Source organism: Protopterus annectens, chromosome 8.part0 (genome assembly GCF_019279795.1).
Source record: "Protopterus annectens isolate FY-2018-M chromosome 8.part0, PAN1.0, whole genome shotgun sequence".
NCBI lineage: Eukaryota > Metazoa > Chordata > Ceratodontiformes > Protopteridae > Protopterus > Protopterus annectens.
Window position 1 is genome coordinate 1964318533 of NC_056741.1, and position 15376 is coordinate 1964333908.

A 15376-nucleotide genomic window follows, 5' to 3' on the forward strand; every position below is an offset into this window, starting at 1 on the left:
CCAATTTCAAGGGAACTCTAACATATGCGGGATGGAGTGGCAATCCAAACACAGGCAGATATAGCAGGAATGCAATTTGGAAAGAAAAAAAAATTAGTGTCCCCCTAACAGATCAATTAATACAATGATCAAATCATTGTGTGAGCATACTCACTACAGTAGGAAATGAGAGTAAAGGATCACTGTTACAAAACATTCTATGCAATGGGATTTTAGCCAAAGGTAAATGACTATCCTTTCAGAAAGTACAGTTGAGTAGAACCTTATCATAACAGTAGATGTCATTTTCTCTTTTACAGTATTCATTACCTCTGGGATCTCATGCCAAGTATAGGATCATAGGAGGTCACTAAGGTAATGCCCCTGGGGCCCTTACAAGCCTATCCATAGTTCGTCACCAAAAAAAAACCTCAGTCAGCACCTGTCGCCCCTGACAAGGAAGGACACAGGTGAAACCCCTGGTACAAATTTGTGGTTTCCCACCCACTCATCAAGGTTGCGCTTGAAGAGGGTCAGTGAGGTACTCTGACGTGTATGGGAAGTTGATTCCAGAGATGGGGCAGCCTCTAAGAGACTAACCTGTCTCTCCAGCAGGTTTTGTTGCTGTTGCATATTAGATTCAGGCCTTTCGATCAGGTAATGTGCAAGGAGTTAGACTTGTGGATATGGAGCATCTCTAGTACGGCAGAGCCCGAGATTGCCTTGAAGCCAAGACACAGATCAGATCTGAGCAATCTGTACGACACCGAATACAGTAATATTGATTTCAGCGTGTCCGCATAGGACAGGTGTTGGAGGCCATGGATTCTCTTTGTGAGGTATTTCTGTGGCCATTCCAGTTGGTGCAGATGTTTGGAGAGGTACATACCAAACGGGGCATTATACTCAATTACTGGTCTAATGAGGGAGGAGTATAGAGAGGTAATAACCTTTTTTCTGGATGCAATCCCTTTACTTATGAGATGAACAAATTAAAAGGCTTTTCTGACCACTGACGCTACATGATGGTTAAATGTGAGATCATCAATCTGAGTACCCAGGTCTCTCACCACAGGTTGTGTGTTTAGAGGGTTGCCACTGACGTGGTAATCAATAGGACCAATATTTCTGCCGAATGGTATGATGATGCACTTTTCTGCATTTAGCTTAAGGCCATGACTTTGGCACCAGTCATTAGTTGCTGTGAGACCCTCTTGCAGTATGTTAACATCACTTGGGGAGTCAATAACAGCACCCAACTTACAGTCATCCACAAACTTGGTCAGCCACAGGCCTTTTGCCTTTGCCTGGACCTCTAAGTAGTAGATGCCAAACAGTAGGAGTCCCAGGACAGATCCCTGGGCTATCGGAGGTGGAGGTGCCTATTTTAACTTTGAGAGTCCTGTTGGTGAGCCAGCTGGCCACTCACCTGATGAGATAGAGATTTACGCCAAGTTGTGTCAGCTTTTTGATGATGGTAGAGTGGGAGAATTGTGTCAAAGGCCTTGGCCAAGTCAAGGTAAGCTGTATGTACTGATTTTCCCTCATCCAGGGCCTTGGTGACGGTCTCAAATAACTCAACCCGGTTCAACAGGCAAGATCTGCCCTTGACGAATCCGAACTGGGTGGGGTCAAGTGCTTGAAGATTGCCTATGTGCTTGTTTATGAGATCCATAATAATACGCTCCATGGCTTTACAGATCAGACCTGTCAAGATAATGGGATGATAGTTTCCAGGGTCAGAACTGGCAACAGCTTTACGCAAGAGGATGACAATGGCAGTTCTGCACTCTGCTGGAATGAAGCCTGCACCCAGGCTGTGGTTGAATAAGGTGCTCAATGGCGAAACCATTTCTTGCTGGAGATGGTGCAGAATACAGCCTGGAATACCATTAGGTCCCATGGAAGCTGTGCTCTTTGCCTTGGAAAGGGCCTTTAACATTTGATCTACGGAGATCTGAGGTGCAGAACAAGTATCAGGGATGTCGAAAGGGCCTTAGGTGGGGGGGACAGGGGGTGGAGTTTACGCAGAACACATCTGCAAGCAGGTTGGCTAAGTCAACAGCATCAGTGTAAGTAATGTTAAGTACTATTTCGGAACAAACCTGGGCTTTGCCATGGAGGTTCCCGATATAACTAAAGAAGGCTTTGTGGTTTCCCTTTGTTTTGGAGGCTAGTTTCGATTCATAACTGGCTTTGGAGGTTTTCACTATTGATCTAATTTGCTTGTTGAGGCTAAGGAGGGAGTTTTTGCAATTTGGAATTTGTTCCTTTTTACCCATGGACAGCAGTTTCTTCCTTTTAGTGTAAAACCTGCTGATAGAGGATTTCCACCATACTGGTTTGATTTTCCTTGAGGAGCAGGTTTTTGTTCTGTCGGGTATGGTTGAGTCCATGCAGTTGTACAGGTGCTTGTATTGCACTGGTGTACTGCTCAGCATAGTTGTTTGAATCCTCTGAGGGGGGCAGTAGTGTGAAGCTACAGATAGCCTCCCTTAGTAGGAGGCAGTCAGTTTCTGAGAAGTTTTTTAGTTTTACTATGGCTGGGGGGGGGGGGGGGGTTGTGTGGGACAGAAACTTCAAAAGAGAGAGTCCAATGATCTGATCTCAACAGGGAAGAAAATACTATGGGAGTGGTGCAGTGGTCGCCCATGCTGCTGAGAACCAAGTCCAGAATGTTATCTCCCCTTGTGGGGGATGAGATGAGCTGGTCTAGTGCGTTAGAACTGATGAAGTCAAGGAATCGTTGAGTGAGTGCATTAGTGCAGGAATAGTTCACCTAGCCTATCGTGGGGTAGCTGAAGTCACAAAGGATCAGGGTGTTAGGTGGTACCTTGATGGAGTCAAGTAGATCCAAGCAAGAGGACTGGGTGTCTTGAGTCATGGAGGGGGTCTATAGCTGGCTATAACTTGGATGGGTGCCTTGCCAACTATCAGTTGCACCTGGAGTAGTTCCAATGCATCATGCTGACGGACCAGTCTGGAGGAGTGCACTGACGGACCAGTCTGGAGGTGTGCCTGTCCTTAATGAAGATGTCCACCACCCTTAGTCTTCCCGACCTCATTTTGAGGTTGGAATGTGTGGAATGAGGTATATCCTGGTAAGGCAGGAGTTCTCTGCAGCCCTGAAACAAGTTTCCCTGACCTCACAGATAATGGCATCTTTCAGTGTAAGGAGAGCCTCCAGTGAGTGCACTTTCAGGTTAAGGCTCCTAGCATTTAGTAGCATGATCTTCAATTTGCTTTTTGACAGATCTTTTATGTTGGAGGACTTGTCTTTGGGATCTTGCCTCTAAAGGCACAATGGGGAGGTGACAGCCTTGGCCAGGATCCGGAATCCCAGTGGTGACAGGTGGAAGCCATCTATGGCAAGCAACGAGGCCTGTCAACCATGTCATCCCAGGCAGATACTGGATCCCCTTGGAATGATACCAGAAACTAAGCCAATTGTTGAAGTCAATTATTTTTTTGTTGGTAATGTGGTAACAATTCTTGGTGAAGGTAGGATGCTGCTTAGGGATATGGTCATACCTTCCTGGGACATGCACACAGAGCTCAATCATGTCTCTCGCTTCATATAGTCCAGGGAGGTACATCTCAAATCATTCACACTAAGATGGACAATGACAGAGTCATACTTGTACTTATTGTGGAGAGACCTAAGTGTGCGTGTGATGTGGTGGATTCTGGCACCAGACAGGCAACTGACTGTGACCTTCTTGTCGAGCCTGGTAAGGGGGACATCGGTATGTCGCACAACTGAGTCACCAGTGACTAGTATGTTTGGGTTACTGCTATGCCTTATGGGTTGTGATGGTTTATTGTTTTGCCTTATGGGCTGTGTTTGTGAGACAGTAGTGTGTTGTCTGATGTGTGTGATGTATTTGGTGTTATGTTTGAAATGTTTGAGAGTGTTTTGAAGGTCTCTGCTGTTTAGGTAAGTTTTTATTGAGGACCTCTACATAGGTGGGTGTGTTGTGCTTGGCTATGGGATGTGAGTGGTATGCGCTGTTTGCGCTGGCAATCTCCTCTGCCAGGAGTAGTGACTGGTGTGAAAGCGCATGGATTCTAGGTTAATGATGTGCAGTAAACTCTCAGTTAACCGGCACCCATGGAGATTAGTAGATGCCAGATAAGTGTAGTTTCTGGTTGCTTCAGAGTTACTATTAAAAATAGACTTGACAAATACTGTACCCTATACTATATCATATCATAAACACTATTGATTTGATTTTAATATTGAAATACAGTAATTAAAAGCCTGGCGATGATAATACTTTAAACTTATATTTACACTACAAAGTGTGGAATGGTTTTCAGTAGCATGTTGAGTGGACTGGAACTGAATAAACTGAATAGAGAGAAAGTGAGTGAATGCATTATGAAAGCAGAAGCGACAGTGTTTGACAGATCGGAGAGATATGTGAAAGCTGAAGAGACTAAGAGATCGAAGAGAGAGTGAGTGAATACATGTATGAAAGCTGAAGAGACTGTGTGTGTGTGTGCGTGTGCGTGTGTGCGCGTGTGCGTGTGTGCGCGTGTGTGTGTGCGTGTGAGAGAGAGAGGTCGGAGAGAGAGAATGTGCAATCTGATGCAAATTAAGTGAGTATGGAGCAAGTATTGACATTTTAGCAATTTGACTTGTTTGGTTTCACTTGTTCTCAGGTTGGGGAGAGAGGGAATTAATTTGTATCTTCTTTTTAAAACTCAAACTCTAAAAACGTAAGGTATGTTTCTGCAGAGGGAAAACAAAGTGCAACACACAAAAAAACTGACTACTGTACTACTGCTATATTACTTCTGGTTGCTTGAGTTCCAGTCAACTGAAAGTTTACTGTAGATGCATTTTTCCCAAGTAGAAGAATTAAGTGCTAGGATAGCAGGGCTGTCAGTAAACATGAGGTAGTTGCTACACTGTCTTGGTATGCCCATGCTGACTAGGCTGGCAGGAGAAACTTATGGAAACTGTCCAGACAGTGTTCCAAATACTTGGACAGGCTTATGGAGAGATGGTTTTGAATGATAAAGGTTTGTCCAAAAGAGTGCAGACAGTACAGTTTTGTACCTACCATAAATGTAGATGTCCGAACTGGATAGCATCTGCAGTCATAACAAGTGGGTTGTCCTGTCGTCAGGCAGCCTGCAGTCGGCCGGGATTCCAGTCCGGTCCGCGCTTCGCTGATGTCGCACACTCCACCCTAATATGTATAAAAGCATCAGCCGACGCCATTTTTCCCTCAGTTTTCTTGCCCCAGATGCCAGTAGCCCTCTTGCAGGCTAAAAATTTGGATAGATGCCAATGTTTCCAAATAGATCCCCAACAGCTAGCTATTAGGAGGGTAAACACCTAGGAGTACCACAGAGGGAAGGAGGGAGGTATATGGATGCATCTGCAGTCATAACAAGTGGGTAGATATACCAGCCAACTAGGAGGAGGGATAAAAGCAAGTAGTCATCATCTCAATCTTTGGTATTGTTGCCACTGAAGAAGGCTGTGGTAGTGGGTGCTGCCCTTGTAGAATGAGTGGTTATGTCTGTGGTGTTGGTTGGAATTGGAAGGGAGTACAGTATCGTATGCAATTTCCAGATTTTTTCATTTGTCTGTTTGAAATAGCTTTCCTTTTTCCTTCCTAAGCTGCTGCTTGCAGTAGGCCACGTCGTCTTTTTCTCATTTTTTCTTTTATTCCAAGTAGTAGCGTCGTGGCTGTTCGTACACATCAGGTTCCACAGTAGTATTCTTATTTCTTTTCCTCTGTTTGGTTGTTGAAGAATGTAGGATTAGTGGATACTCTATCTTGGTGGAAGATCAGGAAGGTTGCACTGCCATTAAGGCCTGTTGTTCTTTGAAAGTTGCTGAAGTAATTGCCAGTAGGAAGCAGTTTTCCATGACAGTGTTGTAGGTAGTTCAAAGGGTGATAGTGTCAACTTTTCTAGCACAAAGTTTAAATCCCCAGCTGGTAATGGTGGTGGTTTCAGGTTTTTACATTTTGATTCCTCTGAGGAACTGCCTGGAGCAAAGGTCGAAAAAAAAAGGGGATCAAAGCAGAAGTTCGCCAGATACTCCAGAATGTTAGGCATCTTTGGCCAGTTTGGAGCTATCAGGATTATCCTTGGGCGTTCTTCCTTTTAGTGTGCAGAATTTTTTGAGCTGGTGATTGGTGATGCGAATAGGTCTATCACATCTGCGAAGAAAGGCAGGCCTGGGTTTGACTGGCATGCCCCCACCATGAACTAGGAATGCCATTTGTTGTACTGTGTCCAATTCCGCGCCCAAAGAATTCCCTTGTTTGGGATGGTATCAGATGCTGAGAATTGATAGTGCTCTGATCTGCAAAGAAATCTGAGGTATCTTCTGCAGATTGGCTCCAATGGGGACGTGTGGGTATACACTCCTTGAGATCTAGGTTACCAATGAGACTTCTTGCCCCAGCATGGGAAGAAGTTGCTGCGGGGTTAGCATTTTGAATTTTGGGAATGAATTTTTCCTTTCTTGGAACTAGGAATAGTCTGAGTAGAACCCCTTTCACTTGTTGCTGTTGGCACTCTTTCACAGCTCTCTCATGTTGCTAACTCCATTATCTGGCGAAGAGCCTTGATTTTTTTTGTTTTTTGGCATTCCATCTTTGACTGGTAAAAGGTAAGGGTGGGAAACCGATAACTTTGAGCTATGGTTTGTAAATCCACTTGTCGTGCCAGTTCTTTGAAAATAAGGTTAACTTCCCGCCTAGAGGAGCTGCTATTTGTTCCCTGGTAGGCGATTTTAGGATTAAGTCTACTGTGGTTGTGCTGATGTAGTGGCAGTGGCTGTGTCTGTGCCTCTGTTGTTACTGCTTGCCACTGTAGGTCCTCCTCCTCCACTCCTCTGGGTTTGTTTCTGCCTCTGGGACCTTCCCTCCTGGAAATTTTTGTGAGGTCAGAAAGGACCAATTTTTTTGTAGTTTGCTAAACCTTGGGGTTAAGGGGACTTGAACCTGCAAGAAATCTTTACAGATTTAACAGTTTTTTTCCATTTTTCATTTTTTCTTCATGCTAAACTGACAGTTTAAAGCTCTAGCTGAGAGAGTAGCTGAAGTGTAACCTTTTTTTACCCATCTGTCTAAGGACTTGCTTCCCTTTTCAGGAATAGGTTTTTTTTTTAGCTGTAGTGTGCATACTGCCTTTTTGGGACCTGAAATAGTTTCTGGGTCTGCAAGTGGGGCCTTGTAAAAGGTAGTGATGATAAAAATCTGTTGGGTTTGGCAGGGCTGAGGGGAAGTCTGGAGGCGGAGCAAACACATCATCAGCCACCATCACCACAGAGAGAACAACAGGAAGCAGCCAAAGAATTTGAGAACTAGAAGAAGAGGGGGGCCTGATGGGGGGGTTTACAGCACTGTCAAAACTGTTCTGCAAACTCCGACCGACACCTAACGCTGCTCGTTGAAGAGGCAAAGAGGAGGCGGGCCGCACAGGCTGTTATGTGGCTGGGGCCTAAACAACAAGAACAGAGTGGAAAGGAATGTATTATTTGGGTTTCAGAAAAATCTTAAATGTAAAGTAACTGGCCTGAAGCAGAAGTGCTAAAACCAAAACTAAGATGCTTAGAATAACAGATAAATTTAATCAGGCTACTAACAGCAAAATAAAAGCACTTGAGCGCACATAACAAAAATAAGGTGATAAAGTAGGAAACACATAATTACAGTAAAAGCAGGTGAATAAAGTGCAAACTGGGGGTAGTCCTTCCCCAAATGATTTCACTGTAACTCAGTTGAGTGAGTAAAGGAAATGGGAATGGGAGGAGTAACCAAAATCAATTTTACAGCATGGGTGAGCAATTCCAAAGTCACCAACTTTAAGAATACAACACTTGGTTGAGTGGGTGGGAAAAACAAACATTGCTGATACAATACCGAGGACAAATGTATAAATGCAGTACAGTGCAAAAAAGTATACTTATCAGTTGGTATATTAGATGGCTATAGAATGCAACACAGCCAGGTAGTTAGCTCTGCACACATTCACAGAATGCAAGCCAATGTCTGGCCAGTATACCAAAGCCTTAATTACGTAGGGAGTGTTGTACATCAGATACATGCTTTTCTTGCAAGTGTAGGGCATAAAAGGTGATGCACATACTCTGCAAACTCGGAAATGAAGTGCTCCTAAAGAACCAGGACCCCCAGTGGAAAGGAGGATATGTACACCCAGAAAAAGGAAGGAGAGGAACCTCTCTGCCAGTATGAAAACACCACTCATGAAAAAGAGAGAGAAGGGGGGCAGGAGGGAGGAATACAGCAACAGTAAAAACGGCATCTACTGTTATGGTAAGATTTTGCACAACTGCACTTTGCCCTTCCATATCACGGCTGAAGTATTCATAACCTCTGGGAGAGTACACAAGCTACAGCAAAGGCACATAGGAACCCTCTACATACCCACACAGGACGGCCTTGGCAAAACCTACCCTATCCCTGGAAATGACAACCAATTTGTAATGCCTCATGAAGGTGTGAAGAGAAGACCAAGTAGCAGCTTCAAGGCTGGAGTTCATAGGTGTGTACTAGGCTAATGGCTCTAGAGCCTTTACAAGCCTAGCCGACAGGATTATCCTGGCATCATGCCACCCGACCTTAGTTCCTAGCACCTCTGTCGAGCAGAACCACTGGAGTGATCCCCGGGGTGAATTTTCTATTTCCCATCCACTCATCAAGATTTCTCTTGAAGAGGGCCAGTGAGGTGCTCTGCTTCACATGTATGGGAAGTCTATTCCACAGCATGTGCAGTCTCTGGGTTATGAACCTGTCCCTCCAGCATGATCTGTTGATTGTGGTAAAGAGGATGAGGTCCCTGGAGCGTGTGGTGCGGAGGGATTGGGATTTCTTTAAATGTAGCATTTCTAACAGAGCTGGGTCAGACATGGCTTTGTAAGTTAAGCAGAGATAGTCTCTAAGTAGGCGATATGAGACAGAGAGCAGCTGGAGTTTTTTTGAGTCTGTCCATATAGGACAAGTGTTTAAGGCCTAGGATCCTCTTTGTGAGGTACTTTTGCGGCCTCTCCAGTTGCTGCAGGTGTCTGGTGAGGTGCATGTTGCATGGGGGACTGTACTCGATTGGCCTAATGAGGGAAGAGTAGAAGGAGAAAATGACCTCTTTCTTCCTGGATGCAAAACCCTTAGTAACGAGATGTGCCACATAGAATGTGTCTAAACCTTTGAAGAATGCCTCTAAGAAAGCCACTGCTCTAGTGGAATGAGCCCTCAAGGAAGCAGACAACTGCTTGCCATGAAAAGAACAAAATAAATGGACTTGGAAATCCAGGAGGAGATGGTCTGCTTACAGCCAAACCCAATGTCCTGGTACGAAAAGAAACAAAAAGTTGATCACATTTACAAAAGGCCTTTGTTGTGTATAGAAAATATCCGAGCTGTCTTATCAAATCCAAAGTAGGAAGAACTTCCTCACAAGCAGATTGTGCAGAAGAGAAAAAAGAAGGAAGCTGGATAGACTGATTAAGAGACAGCTCATTAACCACCTTGGGCATAAAAGGATTCAAATGAAAAAAAAAAAAAAGAAGGGACTGCACTGTTGCAAAGAAAAAGCAGCTCAAAAGAAGCTGGAGTCAGCTTTTCAAGGACAAAAATAAGATCCCAAGAAGGAGGAATGGGTTTTCTTGGGGGCTTAATATAAAGGATACTTTAAAGAAACTGCTTAACTGCAAACCTAGAGGCCAAAGGAGGAGTAAGTGGAGATTTGGCAGTAATGGCTGACAAGAGGGCTTTCAATAAAGAATAGGCCCAAGCCAGCATGCAGAAGTTCACACAGGTCACCAAGAACTAAGGGGACTCTCACTGAAAAGGGGCCCTGGTGACATTTAAGACACCAAACAGAAAATCTCTTCCATTTGGACATATATGCTTTTCTGGTACTGGGTTTTCTTGGTTTCCTGCAAAACCCTACATACATCCTCAGAAAACTGGTATCTAAAAGGAATCAAAACACCATCACCCAAAGCATCAGCAGAAGAGTGGACAGATGAAGGTGAAAGAGTTCCATTGTCTTGTGTGAGAAGATCCATGTTATGAGGTAACTTGTGATGCCCCTGGCCAGATGGAACAAGAGATGGAAACAGTACTGACTCTGCTAAAAGGGAGTCACCAAAAAGATTTTTTTGCATAGACACACTCCATTTTGTGAAGGACCTGTGGAAGAGAAGGAAGGGTAGGAAAAACATAAACGAACATTCTCTTCCAAGAGAAAAACATGGTATCTACCTTCCAAGCCAAAGGGTTTAGGACTCCAGAATGTACAGTAGTGTACACTTACCATAAATGTAGATGTTAGAGTGCATTCACTGTTGCAGTCAATTACATTTGGGTCATCTGCCTGCAGGTAGCCCTCAGCCGGCCTGAATATCAAAGTCTTGAATTCCTGCGTCAGATGCTCTCTCTTCTTCCATGACGTCAGGTCATCAGGGGTATATAATACATGCAGCCGACACCATTACATCAGTTTTTCTTGCCCCTGACATCAGGTGCCCCCACAATGGGCAGCAATTATATGATATGTTGCACCTCCATCAAAAAGCAAATACAGAAGAAAGCTTAAAACAAGAAGCAAAGGTAGAGCCAAGAGAAGTCAGGGGGCTGGAGGGAGGGTAACCAGGATTGCAACAGTGAATAAACTCAAACATCTACATTTATGGTAAGTGTACACAACAGTACTATGTTCTTCGTGTTTCACTGTTGCAGTCATTACATTTGGGTAGATTCCCAAAGCTAAGGAAGAGAGGAAGAAGTTAGAGAGCATTATGACCAGCTATTAAGCCCTGCAATACTGCGGTGGCAAAACCAGTTCTGGATTTAGAAAAAAATATGCATGTGGTAGTGCTTGGTGAAGGTATGAACAGAGCTTCAGGTAGCAGCTTTTAGGATGTCCCTGGTAGGGACCCTGCTGAGAAAGGCTGTAGAGGTACATTCAGCCTTGGTGGAATGTGATCTTATCCCCTGTGGGGCAGATTTTCCATGGTGCTTATAGCAGAAATGAATGCAATGGGCTATCCATTTAGAAATGGTTTGCTTTGAAATAGCCTTCGCCTCTGCCCCTGCAGCAAACCCAGCTAGCAGCTGTTCAGATTTTCTGAGAGGCTTAGTCCTATCCAAATAAAATCTAAATAGTCTGTGCACGTCCAAAGAGTGCAGAATTCATTCTCCTTTGTTTTGTGGATTCGGGAAAAAAGGTAGGCAAATGAATGGACTAATTTAGGGCCACACTAGACAACACCTTGGGCATAAAGGAAGGATTGGTCCTGAGGGAAACCTTGTCTGCATGGAAGATAATGAAGGGCTCCACTGCCATTAGAGCCTGTAATTCAGACACTCTTCTTGCTGAAGAAATAGAAGGAAGGCTGTTTTCCAAGAAAGGAATTTCAACTCTGCAGTTGCAGCTGGTTCAAAATGAGGGAAAGTGAGATTTTCCAATACAAAGTTAAGGTCCCAGGCTGGAGTAAGGGCTCACCTGGGGGGGGGGGTCTTAAACTTTTAGCCCCTCTGAGGAATTCCTTTAACAGTGGGTGAGAGAAGAGGGGTGGGTCCAGTATTATAATGTGATGAAATGGCAGAGGCATGAATTTTAACTGACGAGAAGGACAGGCTCTTGTGGAGCATATCTGTTAACTACTGAAGAATATGAGGTAAGCTGGGCACCATATTGCCCATCCCCTGAGCCTGGCTCCAGGAACAGCATCTTTTCCACTTTTCAGCATAGGATTTTCTAGTACTAGGTCACCTTGCTTCCAGAATGACATCTAGCACCTGCTTACTGCTATTGGAAAGCTTAAGGAATTAGCCAGGCTGCAAGGTTCAGGTTTTGAAGCTGAGGGTGCAGGATCTGGCCCGCCTGCTGGGACACTAGGGAAGGTGTCTGAGATAGGTGCCATGGATCCAGCAGTATCATACTGCGCAAGAGGGGGTACCAGTGATGGCGAGGCCAGTCTGGCACAATCAATATTGTCCTTGGTTTGTCCTGTTTGATCTTTAGCAGAACCTTCAAGAGGAGAGGCAGAGGGGGAAAGGCATAAACAGAGAGGCTTTCCCAGGTAAAGGACAGGGCATCCACTTTCCAAGCTTGACTGTGGGGAGTCCTTGTGCAGAATTTGTCCAATTGGTAGTTCTGAGGGGAGGCAAACAGGTCTATCTCTGGAGTCACCCATTTGTTCCTCAATAGGCTGAATATTTTTGGTTTCAGTTTCCATTCGTGTGGATCCATGAGATTACTGCTTAGCTCGTCTGCCAGTGAGTTTAGCTTGCCTGGCAGGAATTGAGCTTGTAGGTGCACTTGGTAGCTCAAGGCTGTGTTCCACAGAGCCATGGCTAGTCTGCAGAGAGGGTAGGAGTGCCCCCCCCTCTTGTTTATGTACCACATAATTGTGGTGTTGTCTGTATTTATCAATAATTGTCCTGGAAGGATGTGGTCTTTGAAGGCTGTCAGGGAATTCTGTACAGCTAACATTTATTTTTGGTTGATATGCAGGTGCATCTGACTCTGGTTCCATTTGCCATGAATGCACCGCCCTGCCAAGTGAGCCTCCCATGCATAGTCTGATGCGTCTGTACTCAGGGTTTGGGCGGCAGGGAGTAGATTGAAAGGAAGCCCCTTGTTGAAGAGGCAGGCTTCTGCCCACCAAAGGAACTCTGTCTTTATACAAGAAATGATAGGAATCATTGATTCCAGGTCATGAGAATGTTGAAACCATAGGCATTTTAGATACCACTGTAGTTTCCTCATATGCAGTTTTGCATATGGAATTAGTAGAATGCAAGAGGCCATGAACCCCAGGGCTTGCAGATAGCTGGGTCTTTGTGGCCAGTAGTTTGAAGTAGCCTGTCAAATAAACTTGTTTCTCTGGTGTGAGGTAAGCCATCTGAGAAGTTCTGTTCAAGCTTCCTCCCAGGAATACAATTTGTTGGCAGGGTACTAGATGAGATTTCTTTTCATTTATGGTGTACCCCAGCAAGGTTAGAAGATTCTTAACAAATCACAGATGTTTTAATAGCATGTCCTGGCTTTCTGCCTGAATAAGACAATTGCCCAGGTATGGGTATATTTGAATATTTCTCTGCCTGCAAAATGCAATGGCTGGAGCTAAACACTTTGTGAATACCCTGGGAGCAGTAGATTCCTGCAAGATTCCCTTATTGGAATATGCAGGTAAGCTTCCTTTAAGTCTAAGGTTGCCAACCAGGCATCTTTGCCTAGCACAGGAAGCAGCTGTTGGAAGTGTTAGCATTTTGAATTTTGGAATTACCAAACAGCTGTTTAGAATAGAGGGGTCCAGTATAGGATGCCAGGAGCTGACTTTTCTGGGTACCAAGAAAAGTCTTGAGTAAAAACCTTGTCCCCTTTCTTCTGCTGGGACAGGCTTCTGCTTTGTTACCAAACAGGTGGTCTTGGTTTAAGGGAGCATCCAGTAATTTAGCTTTAACATGATGTGGCAAGTTTTGCTCTTTAAGCCAAGCATGCCTTCTAAGTACAGACCCAGTGACAGCAACCCTGCAAGATGCTTCTAAAGAGTCAAAACCACATTGCAAAGCATGTTTACCAACTTGTTCCGCAAAATGCATTAAATCTTGTAATTCTTTATGCTCAGCACAGTCAGGAATGATTCAATTACTTTCTGTTTAAGTAGTCCCATAATATGCTGTTGATACTTTAACATATGAAACTGGCAGTTTAAAGCCCTAATGGCCAAAGTAGCAGAAGTGTATACCTTCTTACCCAATCTGTCCAGGGCCCTGGAATCTCTATCAGAGGGGGTAGGGTTTTTAGCAGTAGTAGCCTTAATGCCTTTTGGTCCTTGGGAAATGGTCTCTGGATCCACAGTAGGATTCTTGAAGAGGAACTTCTGAGAGTCAGGTACTCTGTAATACCTGTCAGGTTTTCTGGGAGCTGGAGTTAGAGAGTCTGGGGCCAGCCTTGATTCCAAAAAGGCATCATCTACAATGTCCAGAACAGGAGGGATAGCTAAAGGCCTGTGTTGAGGGAGGAGTAAGAATTTCCTAAGCCTCTTTTTTGAGTCAGAGAAATCCTGGCTTTCCCAGTGGAAATGCTCCCTAAGAGAGTGCAAGGTTTCACCAAAAGAAAAATCTTCTAGAGGGGAAGCAGAGGGAATGGAATCCTCTGCATCAGAATACTCATAGGTAGATAAGGGCAAATCCTGGTAATCAGAAGAAACAGAAATTTCAGAATCCTGATCAGAAGGAAAATCAGTTCTAGGTCTCAGAGGGGGAAGGTTGGCTTCCCCTAATTAAAGTAATAAGGTCTTCAGCCATTCTTATTTGTTTTTTAGGCATATGGGCCTGACCATGCGGTTTGGACATCAGTTTTCTAGACATGGGTAGAGTTTTAGGCCTTGAAGAAGATGGCGTCAGTTTGAAATGCAAGTCTGTAAGCCTGAATACACCTTCAGAAGCTGGTGCTTGCACAGCAGCTCCGGACCCATCCAAGGTAGAGACATCCGCAGGTTTCATAGTCGAAGAAGCATCTTGTGGCATATCGGACTCCGAATGGGTCTCAGCAGAGGCCTGCGAATCGAAAGTAGCGGGTATCAGAGGCTGTGAAAGCACCTCACTGAATACCGGCAAACTGGCGACTAGCTTAACGGAAGCATCATCGGCAGTTTTGTATCTATGCGGTCTGTCTCTGTCTTTATCTTTACGTTTTTTCGGATTATCGGTAGTCGGATGGCTTACACCAAAGACATTTCTGGATAGTTAAACAGAGTACCAAAATAATTTGCTACAAAAATAGACAGACGACTTATAGTTCAGGGGTTGAGTAAAGTACAAAACCAACAGCGAGGGACGTCAAGGTCTGGGCCTAAGCAAGGAACGCAGTATGAATGAAAATCTTTACGAGATATTTGCTTTCCACAGTTAAGACAATAGTTAACTTTTACGGACATCGGTTTAAGAGCAAGAAAAAGGATCCTCAATGGGGTACTTAATTTTTTTGAAGACTACAGTTCTGAAACTCGAAAAAAAGGAGTTATGTTCTCACCATAACGTTCCATGTTGGTAGTCCATCTCACCCTTCATTTTTACATATGGGTTCGGAGCCGATCCTCAGCTCCGACTCGGCCAGTTTACAAGCTCGAAGACTTCTGGTTGGCTCATGGCTAAGCAGGTATCCCATGGTGCACCAGTGCAATCTCCAGATCTTGTTTGCTGCTCGCTAGAAACAGAAAAACACCTAACAAATGAAGGATTGGTACATAAAGATACCCTGTCTTTATGAAAGATTAAATAAGGTGGCTTAATAGACAGGGATTGTAGCTCACATACACGTCTGGCTGGCGTAATAGCTACTTAAAACGCAGTCTTCCAAGACAAATATTTTAAAGAAGATGAGTGAGAAGGGT

At 44.3% G+C, this 15376-nt stretch overlaps 1 protein-coding gene across 1 annotated transcript in view; it reads right to left on the minus strand.

Annotated features, from left to right (window-relative positions):
• Positions 1–15376, minus strand: part of AP1G1 (adaptor related protein complex 1 subunit gamma 1) — a 4036072-nt gene that overhangs the window by 1722876 nt on the left and 2297820 nt on the right. The window lies entirely within an intron of this gene.